Source organism: Micromys minutus (assembly GCF_963924665.1).
Source record: "Micromys minutus genome assembly, chromosome: 23".
In the NCBI taxonomy this organism is placed as follows: domain Eukaryota; kingdom Metazoa; phylum Chordata; class Mammalia; order Rodentia; family Muridae; genus Micromys; species Micromys minutus.
The window spans coordinates 35,454,828-35,468,311 of record NC_137958.1 but is presented as its reverse complement, the minus strand read 5'-3'; the positions used below and the strand labels follow the sequence as shown (position 1 = coordinate 35,468,311).

Sequence of the window (13,484 nt, the reverse complement as noted above, 5' to 3'; positions counted from 1 at the left end):
TTCGGTGGTTCAAAGTTAGCTATGTTATTCCCTACTTACTTTCACATATTTTGTGTAATCTAAACAAATTCTACTTTGCTATTTTTCTTATTTTTGCATTTGTTGGCACTAGGACTTTGTTGCAGACTACCAATGCAGTTTCTTCTGAACTCATTAATAAGCTTATGTGATATTTCTCCATCTTTATGACCCTAGAGAAAATACTAGATGTCGTTCCTAAAGCATGTCATTCCTACTGATAGTGGTAGACTTCTTCACATTGCACTAGTAAAGTTATTCCTTCATTAGGACATTTTTCTCAAAGTACTGAAGTGAGAAAAATAGTTAATTAATATGTCAAGATTGTATATAAAATTAGAATCATTTAGAAACTGTACATATTTTGCTCATTTCTTTGTTGTTTATTTTTATTTTTTTACATTTATATTTATTTTTACTTACCCCATTCTTCCCAATCCCAGTGTCCTTGGCCCCATCGTTCCTCCACATCTTTTCAGAAAGTAGTTAACTAAACCGGGCTTGGTGCTTCCCACTTGTAACACAGGCACTGACAGCCTGAAGCAAAATTATAATGAGTTCAAACTGACCTATGAAGTCAGCTCCATGATATATATCCCTCAGTATCGTTTAGGACCATTTGAAAACGGCAACAAAATACAGACGTAAAATTTCACTTATGTATCCCTCTTTTTAAAAAAAAATAAAGTTGTAAGTGAGAGAAAAAAAAAGTTGACTTACGTCTTTTTCTTTTTTTAACATTGGTAGGACAAAACACCGAGCAAATGAGGGTTTAGTTTGGACCAGAGATGAAGGAGTTCATCTGACATTCATTGTCTCGGGGAAGTGACAGGGGGAGGTTCTGGAGCCAGCTGCCATACTCAGCAACTTCAGAGCAGAAGGTATGGGCAATTATGCTCTGCCAGCCTCCTCCTTTCTCCTGAAGTCTGTGATCCAGATAAAAGGAAGGATGTCCACCTTTAGCCTGGGTCTTCACACTCCATTAAACTGAGTAAAGATAGTCTCTCACAGCCAAGACCAGAATCTAGCCCAATTAACCCACTTCCTATCAAGCATGTCTGGAGGGTGGTCTTCCGGGTGACTCTAAATTCTATCTAGGTGACAGTCAGCAGTAACAATCACTATTATTCCTTTAAATTTAGGATTAGGTAACATACATTTATGGAGGGGTTTGTGTGTGTGTGTGTGTGTGTGTGTGTGTGTGTGTGTGTGTGTGTATGAAAATGTATACTTTTACATCTGAATGAATTTATTTATTTGTTTTAAGTTCACGAAGGCTACTGTTTCTTTTTTGTTTCATACGTTCTGTTTGGCTAGGTTTTTTTTTTTAAATATCATGCATATTTTAAAATTCAACTTATAGCCCTACTTCTTATAAAATGAATATTTTAAACAATACATTGCAGAAATTAGTTAGACAGAGAAAGTACTTCAAATGATTCAGTTTACTACACTGAAGAATTTATTTTAGGGGCAGGAAAGGTGGTTCAGCTGCTCCAAGCTTTTACTTCCCCTAGTTTATGCTGTTAAATCCACATGGTATTTCACAACCATTAGTAACTCATGGTGGAAGGGATATGTCCTACTCTTCTGGTCTCTGCAGACACAAAGTCCACATGTGGTGCACATATATGCATGCAGACAAGATACAGCACAGTAATCAAACCTTAATGAATTAAAAAAATTACTTTGAGGGACTGAAGGACAGATCATGGTTAAGAGTACTGGGGTTTTATACAGGATCTGGTTTAAGTATCATCTCCAAAGTGTAATTCAGAACTTTCTTTACCTGTATTTCCAGGGGACCCAAAGTGTCTTCTGGCTTCTGTGGAGACCAGACATACATGTATTTAATTTTCATACAATCAACAACTACATATACATCAAATAGAAATGCAAATAATTTTTCAAAAACATGTTACTTTGTTTCTTTTCATTGTAAAGAATGTTAATATACAGAGGACTTTGAATTGCTGATTAATAAATTATTTTCATAACACTAACATTTTTATTATTCTATTTTTTCTGAACTACTGACTAGACCACTAAGAAAATGGGTCTTGGTTTGTGCAAGAAAAGATTAAACATAATGATCTTTAACTACCAAAAATTGCCACAAGGCTATCTTCTTAGCTCTTGAGATATTAATGACTTAAGGTCTAGGTGTAATGACTTTGACAAAAATTCTCAATTTTGTATAAACATTAGAGAACTATAGAATAATGGAAAACTTAATGTCCACATTGATTGTGTAAAATATCTGCCAATAATATTTGAATGTAGCAAAACTATAGAACGAATGCCTCCTGATAGAGAGTGCAGAAATATAATACTTAAATAGGTTAGAACCAAACATGACTGGCCTTTTTAAAATTTAATAATATTCTGCTATAGTAAAAGACTGATGCTTTGTTCAGTTTTCATGAGGGAGGCTTTTGCTAGCAGCAGGTGAGAGTAGGTACAGAGACCTACATTTAAATATTATGCACAGAGTGAGAGTCTAAAATACTGGTCTCCATTGGATTCTTCCCCTGGGGACCTGTGGAGGAAAGATAGAATGAGTCTAGAGGACAAAGAAGAAAACATGGCTCATAAAATCAATTCAGCAGATTTCCCATAGCCTCCCAGGGACTGAAGTCACAAGCATTTGACCTTCAGGGTTCCTCACAGGGAACTGTGTGTAGCTTAGTTACTGCTGTCAACTTGTTTTCATGGGAGTCCTAAGAGTGGGAGCTGATGTAGTTCCAACTCCTTTGTCTTCTCTGGTACTTGTAGCACTTTTCCTCCTATTGGGTTACCATGTCCAGCCTAAACATTACAGCTTTTGCCTTGTCTTAATGTATCTTGTCTTCCCTTCTTCAGATGTTGTCCTTTGGAAGCTTGTTCTTCCCTGAATCAGAAACCAAATATGAATTAGATCAATGGCAGAGGGGAGTTGGGTGAGGTGTGGCCACTAGGAGCAGTGCAGGGAGAAAGAACTGAACTTCCCATGTATTGTATAAGAGAAGAAACTACTTTTAATTTCTAAAAGATTAAAATTTAAACAATTATTATTTGATGTCAGAAAACAACAAACATAGGCAATTTAGTGAGAAAACAAAATGGGTAGAGTTAAAACTAAAAAAAAATCCTGAACAAAATTTGAAAAATGAAAAGGCAGGCATAATTTATTCTTTCTAATGAGTTTCCTTTGACAGAGTTAATAATCTCAATTACAAACGCTTAATAACAGTTGACAAATGAATTCTGGTATCTTATTCCCTGTTCATTATAACTAGGAAGTAATTGTCTGTTTTATTTAGCATATTCTACCTAATTTCACCTGCACACAAAGTATTTACCACATTCAAAATTAATGCTGCCCCTGAAGAACAAAAACTCTGTTCATTACATATATTTTCTAAAATTGATTGCACAGAACTCTTCTTAGGTGTTTTACCTCCTAAAGTTGTTTTGTGCCTGGATTAGCATTGATCAAAGTACTGTTGTATTAAAGAGTCAAAAATCATTCCTGAATTTGTTTAAAAATTCACCACTAGAGTATTTGCAATGATTTTCTATAAGTCAATCTACGTATAAATTATTTATTCTTAAAACATTTTGTCGGGTTCTCTACATGTTGGACTTGTTATTATGCTGTGTTTGAATTAATCATTTAGTCATATTTCAATGCCATATGCTATTTTTATGTTATCAGGTTCAGTCTCATCTCTACTGAGTTTTAATAATATTTTACATTTAATAAGATATAAAATATTCACCTAGATCACTACACACAGTTGGATATGAGGACCTCTTCAGTGCTTAAAGGTATCTCAATTTTTTCTTTTCTTTTTTTATTGGATATTTAATTTTTACATTTCAACTGTTATTCTTTTCCTGGTTTCCCCTCTAAAAAATTCCCTGTCCCATTCACACACTGCCTGCTTCTATGAGGGTGCTTACCTACCTACCCACTCACTCCCATGCCATTGCCTTGAAATTCCCCTACACTGGGGAATCAAGACTTCACAGGACCAAGGGCCTCTTCTTCCATAGATGCCAGATATGGCCATCCTCTGCTACATATGCAGCTGGAGCCGTGGGTCCCTCTATGTGTATGCTTTGGTTGGTGTTTTAGTCCCTGGAAGCTCTGTGGGGCTCGAGTTAGTAAATGTTCTATTTCCCATAATTTTAAAATTTTGTCTGTAAGAAATGGGAAGTGAATGAGTCAATTTTTTTTCTTTTTTCTTTTTTTTTATTTTACAAAACAAAGATAAAAGAACAAATTTTAAGCATTTTTGCACAAATGTGTACAAATATATTATTGTCAGTCCTTGGCTGTTTTTTTTTTTTTTTTCAAATGTTTGATAATGTGCATTAAGGTCTTACTAGTTACAATGAGCAAAAAGAACATGTAAAACAGGATGTAACCCGGAATTAGTCAAAGTTTTCTTGGTATGTAAGGATTGAGCATAATGCTTTTATTTTATTTTTCTTGAACTTCACGCAGTCTGTGAGTTGTTTCTGGCGTGTTCAGAGCTGTCTGGGCTAGTATCCCATTATCAGTGACTGCATATTATGTCTGTTCTTTGTGACTGGGTTATCTCACTCAGGATGATATTCTCTAGATGCAGCCATTTTCTTGAGAATTTCGTAAGGCCATTGTTTCTGATAGCTGAGGAGTACTCCATTGTGTAAATGTACCACAATATTTGTATCCATTCATCTACTGAAGGACATCAGGGTTCTTTCCAGCTTCTGGCTATTATAAATAGAGCTGCTATGAACATTGTGGTGCATGCATCTTTGTTGTATTTTGGAGTGTCTCTGGGGTATATGCCCAGAAGTGGAATAGCTGGATCTTCAGGTAGTACTATGTCCAATTTTTCTGAGGAATCGCCTGACTGATTTCCAGAGTAGTTGTATCAGTTTACAACCCCAGCAACAATGGAGAAGTGTTCCTCTTTCTCCACAACCTCGCCAGCATCTGCTGTCATCTGAGTTATTCCACCTCACACCAGTCAGAATGGATGAGTCAAATTTATCGTTTATAGTTAGTTTTTCTTTCTCTGTTCTTCAGTTTCTGTCTCTTTCTTTCTGTATGAGTATATGTATCTTTGACCCATATACAGAGACCAGGAGGAGACAGAATTGTATATATAGATATTAATGGAGGTTTTATCTTTATCTTTGGTGGTGATATAAACAGGAATACAGGAAAACTTAATTGATAGAAATAAGTTCAAAAGAAGGTACTTCTGGAGTCTTGCACAGGACAGTGGGGAACAGGTGGTGACCTTAGAGAAGGATACACAGTTGTGGATGAATTCAAAGGAAAGGAGAAAATTATAAGAGCTGTTCTTCACCTAGTTCCTAATGAGCCACAGTGTTATTTTACTGACATTTAGAAAACATGGAGAGACCAAAAGAAATAAACAAAGAAGAAAAGTAAAAGAAAAACAGAACAGTTGTCTGTCATTGTGATAAATGGTCTAGGGAAGCTTTCACAGAACCTTGGGTCCTAGCTATACAAATTCAGTATTTATTTAAGATACCTATTTAAGCACTAGACTCCAAGCTATTTATTTGATTTTGTCAAAAATAGCTAATAATGAGAAATTTCATTTTGAAAATCTCTTTGTTTTCCTTAGCAAGCAGTCTAAATGAATACTTCTCATTTTTAATGATACTGTCCTATTATTTATATTTAACGGAGATCACTTCTGTTACTAATAATCAATTTTATTTATTACTGACATATTAATTATCAATTAAAAGACAATGAAAATATTATGGTTGAATCTTTAGGGGATTGGTACTGAATTCTATATTATTAATTGCTTATAAGCATGTCCACAACTGTAAAGTTAGTTGAAAGTTCACTTACGCTAATTTAGTACAACACATGATGTGGCAGGAACCTGAAGGCATGCAGTAAACTGGTTCTTTTATTAGTGAGAAAAATGAGAGTGTTTCGCTGTTGGTTTTGTGAGCCTTGATTTTTAACTGAGAACAGTAGTGTAATATGTACAATTAATACTTTTAATTTTAAATATAATTGACTATATCATTATTTCTTGTGGACTCAATAGAAAAAAATAGATTAGATTAATTATACAATGCACGTGAAAGGAAATAATATGTAATTATCAGAATGCCTGAAGTTGTTGAATTGTGAATGTCACTTCTGTTATATTTTAATGGATATATAAGAACATGTCAAACAAGATGTAACCTGGAAATAGTCAAAGCTTTCCTGGTGTATAAAAATTAAGCATAATGATTTCTCATTTTCTTTTTATGGCCTTTGTTTTTTTTGAACTTCATGTAATCTGTGAGTTGTTTTACATGTACTTTATGCTCATTGTAACTAGTAAGATTTAAACAAATACTATCAATCCTTTTAAAAAATCAAGTACTGACAAAAATGTATTCATACACTTTTATGCAAAAATGCTTAAAATCTGTACATTTATCTTTGTTTTTAAAAATAAAGTTGTTCAATTTTATAAAAAAATGAAGAACATGAAATACTTTTTCAAATGACAGTTGTAATTATATAAAAATTATATTTAAATACATATAATTAGTCTATCTTCCAAATTTTAATATCTTTATTTTTATATATTGACTTTTGAACCTTTAAACTCAGAGTTTTTGCATTAGTCTTTGAGATGAGATGGTCTTCACAGTTCTAATGATGTGTGTATGTTTGTGTGTGTGTGTATGTGTGTGTGTGTGTGTGCATTTGTGTGTACATAATAAATAGCAGCATGTAAACTTATCTTATTTCTATGATTACGCTATTCAATAATTTTTTAAAGACCACAGAGATGTAGTTTGAATGATACAATTTTATACAAAATAATTCAATAACAATATTTTCACTTTTTTTCTTGTATGTTACCATCTTATGAAATCACAGTATAAATTAGGACAAATATATCCAGCCTAAAACAATGAGGACATTAAAACTAACTTAATTTTCATTCCCCAAATCTAGATCTTTGGGAGCAGTTATCTTTACTCAAAGAAAAAGAAATGTTTTAACACACCTACTACGCAGAACAAAATTCAGAATAAATTGTGCTTTTTGCATCAATTGGCTTTTTCAGATATTCAAATCAGTAGTATAATTTTCTTTGGAGAATGACACCCTCTCTAATTAGAGTATAAAAAGTGAAGAAGCTAATGTGACTGTCTGCATTTCTCATTCTCCTCTTTTCAGCTAGAACTCGCAGGTGTCTTTAAACAATGATGAATTGGAAATGATGCTCTTTTTCACTCATTTGTCTGTTAACTACCTTTGTGATAATAATGCATTTGCATTTTTAATTTCCTCAGTTGTAAATGAGCACCTCTGAACCACTTTCTAATTATTTTACAATTTTCTTGTATTGTTCATTATTCATGCTTTCTATTTACTAAATAAAAATGACTTTTCCTCTAAAGGACATTTGCAATTCTTATTATGACAAACACAGATCATTTGGATTCATGTAAAAAATCAAAGAAAGCTAGAAAAAAAGCAGGTAAAATATTTTATAAGAAACAACTATACCAACATAGCTACACAGACACACACACACACACACACACACACACACACGTGTATATATATATATATATATATGTATGTATATGTATATATGTGTATATATGTGTGTGTGTATGTGTGTGTATGTGTGTATATCTATCTATATCTATATCTATATCTCTATCTCTATATCTATCTATCTATCTATCTATCTATCTATATAGTATTACTTTTGTTTTTATGAAACAGAGTCTCATCTCACTGTATAATCCAGGCCTTGAACTCATGCTTTTTCTACTCCATTGTACAGGGATTACAAGCATTCCTCATCATGACTAGTTTCTCTCTTCATCATTAATAATACTACTGGTGATCTGAATATCACAGTTACCAATGTATTTATATCACATATTTTGTGCAATGCCACCAGACAAAATTAACATTAGATGTAGGGGTGGGTAGGGACATGGGAGGGACATCCTCTTGTACACAGGAGACAGGGAGAAAGTATGGGATATGAAACAGTCAGATGGTGAACTGTGCATGGAATAAAAAAGATTAAATAAAAAATACTACAACAAAGAGAGAAAGATTGTGGACACTGAGAAATAAGTCAAGCTGCTTAGCAGCAAGAAGGAACAGCCTCAAGTCTTCTCTAGTGGTGGTCTGTGCCACCAAGCCCTTTGTCACCTCCAACACCGGGCCCCCCATTCACCTCAATTTCTATATGCCCATCATGAATGATGATGGAGAATAAATCTTTCCACTAAAGCCTGGCTGAGTGATAGCTGTTCATCTACAACCCCACCAGCAGAGAGTATCTGGGTCTCACCTAAAAGATCTAGAATCTGATCTTTCTCTTCACCCTAGTTTTTTATGGGTTCCTGGCTTCACTCTTCACATTTACAGTGTGTGCCATGCTCCAGACTCTGAGTGATGAGGTCCTGAACTGTGGAGACCAGATTCCTAGGCTAGAACTTATGTTTGTTTGTTTGTTTGTTTTCATAAACCACTGACTGCCTTGGACTATACTTACAGCATGTCTGATCCACAGACTTGAAGACCTGAAGAATTTCTAAAGCTATATTCTGTGGAAGAACAGAAGTATCTCACAGATTGTCCTGATGGAGTACTTTCTCATAAGAAGGGTCCAGATTATAGTGAATGTCAGTTTCCAGTTTTCTTACTTCAAGAATGTAGTGGTGTGAATGATGCTGATTTTGGCTACTCCAAAGTACAACCTTGTATTCTTATGAAAATGAACAGAATAATTGAGTTCGGCCCAGATGGAGCTCCACATATATCGTGTGAGAGAAAGGATGAAAACATAGCAAATATAGCAACTTCTTCTGTATATTGATTTATAGACTTAAAGTATTTTCCAAATTATCGAGGGAAACAGCATGCTACATATCTACAGCCCCCAGTTGACATCCAGTTCAAATTTTTCTTTTGTGCTACCAAGAAGGAAGTAACATTTGAGCTCCAAACTGATGGATCTATGAATCTAAAATACAAGAATGAAGGTGACAAGTTTCATTCAAAGTCATACAACTTGCCAAAAAATAAGATGTCTCAACAGAATGAGTGTTGTGTTGTCTCCATTTTGTATCAGATGAACCTGCCACTTTGGAGGAAGAAGTGGCATGGTACATACTTGGGTGACATCATAACATGCTTCCAGATCATAGTGTTCAGTGCCCTCTGAAGTAGCTGCTTGATGCTCTTGAATCCATGTATGGTTGCTAGAGGGACTGGTAATCTCCAGATTCCAAACATGCAGAATAGGGGAGTCTTTTCTTCTTCTGTATGTAATACCAAATGTCTAAAGCTTAATGTGCTGTGTAAATATTTTGTGGATTTAACACTGGTAAATTTCGTATGTTGATACCAACAAAGTTTTAGGGATGAAATGCCAACAGTGAGTGACATTAGCTGCAATAAATGTGTGAGAATCCTACATGTGAAGAATAAAAAAAAAAAAAAAAGTAGATCTCTGAAGAAATATGAACTTGTGGCTCATGCCACAGTTTGAGTGTGACATGTCCCCCATTGCTTTGCACAGTGGGGTGGCACTGTGAAAAGGATGGGCACAGAATTGCTACTTGAATCAGATAAGAGGAACACACTCACTTCCAAAGCATGACCTTCTCCAGCAATGGAAGCCCAAGGAATTTATTGCAGAGCGTGTACCTCATAGAGGGAGGGACCCATCCATCCCTAAATGCCTGAGCATGCTCAGTTTAAGATCATGGAGCAGGCATGTCCAACCTGCAACCTACAGGATAACTGTAAATGCAACCCAACATAAAGTCATAAAATCTCATATTATACATCTTTCTCCTAAAACCTGATTGCAATTCTTCAGAATGAACCCTCCAGAGGGAGACATGATTATAATCTCAATATCTGAAGGTTCGACATGCCTCGGCAAATGCCTCTAAGTTTGACCAGCTTGTATCACAATGTCTTATCACTAAATAAAGGTCATTTTGCAGAAGTATTATCCCAGAAATCTGCTTCAGAAGGTGTCTGCCTCAATGAGTAGCCATCATCACATCTGTTAAAAGCTTGATTTTCCCAGTTCTTTTGCTCTTACATGGAGTGGTAGAAACAAAAAGGCATGTGGCCTATCTAAAGAAATAGGGCAACAAGGCTGTGGTCATTGTTTCTGAATGGTTGCAATTGTATCCTTTCTTTCTAATTCTTGTCCCTATTGAGTCAAACTACCTGCTCCACCCATCATATGTTCCTCCTTCTCTAAGCTGTTTAGTCTCTCAGACATGCAACCAAGTGTGGGCACAAACATTGATCCTGTGAACCAACATTATTCTTTCTTCCTTTCAAACTGTCTTTCTTAGATATTTGTCTTAAAGTGTAAAATTAACATACATATTAAAATGCCCCATGACAGGAAGAGGCAGGTGGATCTCTGTGATAGATGGATAGACAGATAGATAGATATATGATAGATAGATAGATAGATAGATAGAAGGAAGAAAAGAAAGAAAGAAAGAAAGAAAGAAAGAAAGAAAGAAAGAAAGAAAGAAAGAAAGAAAGAAAGAATACATATGGAAGTCAGAAGGCAACATGCTGGATTTCGACTTTCTTTCCACATGGGTTTCAGGGATGAAACTCTAGTCTTTAGGCTTGGTGGTGGGTTCCTCTACACACTGAGCGACCTCACTGATCCAAAATTTATAGTTTTAAATAGTTGATTAGAAATGAAAGCATGCCTCAGTCAACAACTAAGTGTGTTCACCTTATCAGCCTGTAGAAGGGAGAACAAACAAAACCCAAGGCAAACAGAGTGGTTAGAACAATAAGAAGAAAAAGAAAAGTTTATAGGGCACTTCAAAAATATCAAGAAACTTGTTTATTTATTATATAACACACATGCTACTATTATGGAAGTAGGTATATCATGTTACTTGTAGAATAATCAAACTGTTGATAACAGTTCTCTTCCCCAACTTCATTGCAGTGTCTTGATGTTTTATGACAAAAGAGTGTGGTATTCCATGATCAAGTGGGATTCATCCCTAGGATGCAGGAATGGTTTAATATATGGATATCCATCAAAGTAATTCACCATATAAATAAACTCAAAGAAAAAACCACATGGTCATCTCATTAGATGCTGAGAAACCATTTGACAAAATTCAACACCCCTTCATGTTAAAAGTCTTGGAAAGAACAGGAATCCAAGACCCATACCTAAACATAATGAAAGCAATATACAGCAATCCAACAGCCAACATCAAACTTAATGGTGTGATATATAAAGCAATCCCACTAAAATCAGGGACTCAACAAGGCTGCCTACTCTTTCCCTACCTATTTAACATAGTACTGGAAGTCCTGGCCTGAGCAATTAGACAGCAAAAGGAAATCAAAGGAATACAAATTGGAAACGAAGAAGTAAAAATAGCACTATTTAGGGATGACATAATAGTGTAAATAAGTGACCACAATAATTCCACCAGAGAAATTCTACAACTGATAAACAAGTTCAACAAGGTGGCTGAATATAAAATTAACTCAAACAAATTGTAAGGAGCTACAGCCAACACCCTTTAAAGGTGGCGCCGGCTTCTGGGCCATGAATCAGCAAAAGACTGACAAACAACCTAAGAGCACATTACTGAAAAGCAAGGCGAGAAAAAGTCATCACCCATCCCGGGGCGTAGTTGTCAGGCCACCAGCAGGCAGCCAATCAGGTAGAGACATGCTTCCCCAAGGGTATAAAACTGGGTGCTTTTCCTCCCTTCAGGGTCTTCCTCCATCACTCGCAATAAAGCTTTGCTGCAAAAGGATCCTTGTGTACCATGTCTGTTCTTGCTGGTGAGACGGTGGCACGGGACAACAAATCAGTAGACTTCCTCCACTCAAAGGACAAACATGCAGAGAAAGAAATTAGGGAAAAGATACCCTTCATAATAATCAAAAAATATATGAAATACCTTGGTGTAACTCTATCTAAGCAAGTGAAGGAAATGTATGACAAGAACTTCAAATCTCTAAAGAAGGAAATTAAGGAAGATCTCAGAAAATGGAAAGATCTCCCATGCTCAAAGATCAGAAGGATCAACATTGTAAAAATGGCCATCTTATAAAAAGCAATCTACAGATTCAATGCATTCCCCATAAAAATTCCAACCCAGTTATTCATAGAGTTGGAAAGAGCAAAATTTCATTTGGAATAACAAAAAACCTAGAATAGAAAAATCCATCCTCAACAACAAGAAAATATCTGTGGGAATCGCTATCCCTGACCTCAAGCTATATTACAAGGCAATTGTGCTATAACTGCATGGTACTGGTAAAGACATAGGCACATGGATCAATGGAATAGAATAGAAGATCCAGAAATGAGCCCTCACATATATGGTCTCTTGGATTTTGACAAAGGAACTGTAAATATTCAATGAAAAAAGGACAGCCTATGTAACAAATGGTGTTGATCCAACTGGCACTCAGCATGCAGAAGAATGAAAATAGACCCTTTCTTATCTACCTGTACAAAGCTCAAGTGTAAGTGGATCAAAGATCTCCACATTAAACCAGATACACTAAAACTATTAGAGGAGAAAGTAGGGAAAACCTTAGAACACATAGGCACCGGAGAAAATTTCCTGAACAGAACATAAATGGCTCATGCTCTAAAGCCAAATATCAAAAAATGGGACTTAATGTGATTGCAAAGTTTCTGTAAGGCTAAGGACACTCTCACGAACACAAAATGTCAGCCAACAGTGTGGGAGATCTTTCACAATCCCACATCAAGGTTTACAAAGAACTCAAGAAGGTAGACACCAGAGAATCAAACAATCCTAATAAAAATGGGGTACAGAGCTAAACAAAAAGTTCTCAATTGAGGAATATGGAATGGCTGAGAGCATCTAAGGAAGTGCTCGACATCATTAGCCATCAGGGAAATGCAAATCAAAACAATCCTGAGATTCCACCTTACACCAGTCAGAATGGCTAAGATCAAACATTCAGATGACAGCAAATGCTGGCGAAGAAGTGGAGAAAGAGGAACACTTCTCTACTCTTGGTGGGTTTGTAAACTGACACAACCACTCTGGAAATCAGTCTGGTGATTCTTCAGAAAATTGGACATAGTACTACCTGAAGACCCAGTTATTCCACTTCTGGGCATATACCCCAGAGAGGCTCCAACATACAACAAAGACACATGCACCACAATGTTCATAGCATCCCTATTTATAATAGCCAGAAGCTGGAAAGAACCCAGATGTCCTTCAGTAGATGAATGGATACAAAAAATGTGGTACCTTTAAACAATGGAGTACTACTCAGCTATCAGAAACAATGACTTCATGAAATTCTTCAGAAAATGGAATCATCTAAAGAATATCATCATGAGTGAGATAACCCAGTCACAAAAGAACAGACATAATATGCAGTCACTGATAATGGG

The 13,484-nt window shown here is 35.6% G+C and overlaps 1 pseudogene across 1 annotated transcript; it reads left to right on the top strand.

Annotated features, from left to right (window-relative positions):
- The first annotated feature begins 207 nt into the window (after positions 1-207).
- LOC308435761 (sodium/potassium-transporting ATPase subunit beta-3-like) lies at positions 208-9,245 on the top strand (annotated as a pseudogene). Its single transcript has 2 exons — positions 208-267; positions 8,326-9,245. The product of its transcript is annotated as a sodium/potassium-transporting ATPase subunit beta-3-like (transcript).
- Positions 9,246-13,484: the final 4,239 nt, after the last annotated feature.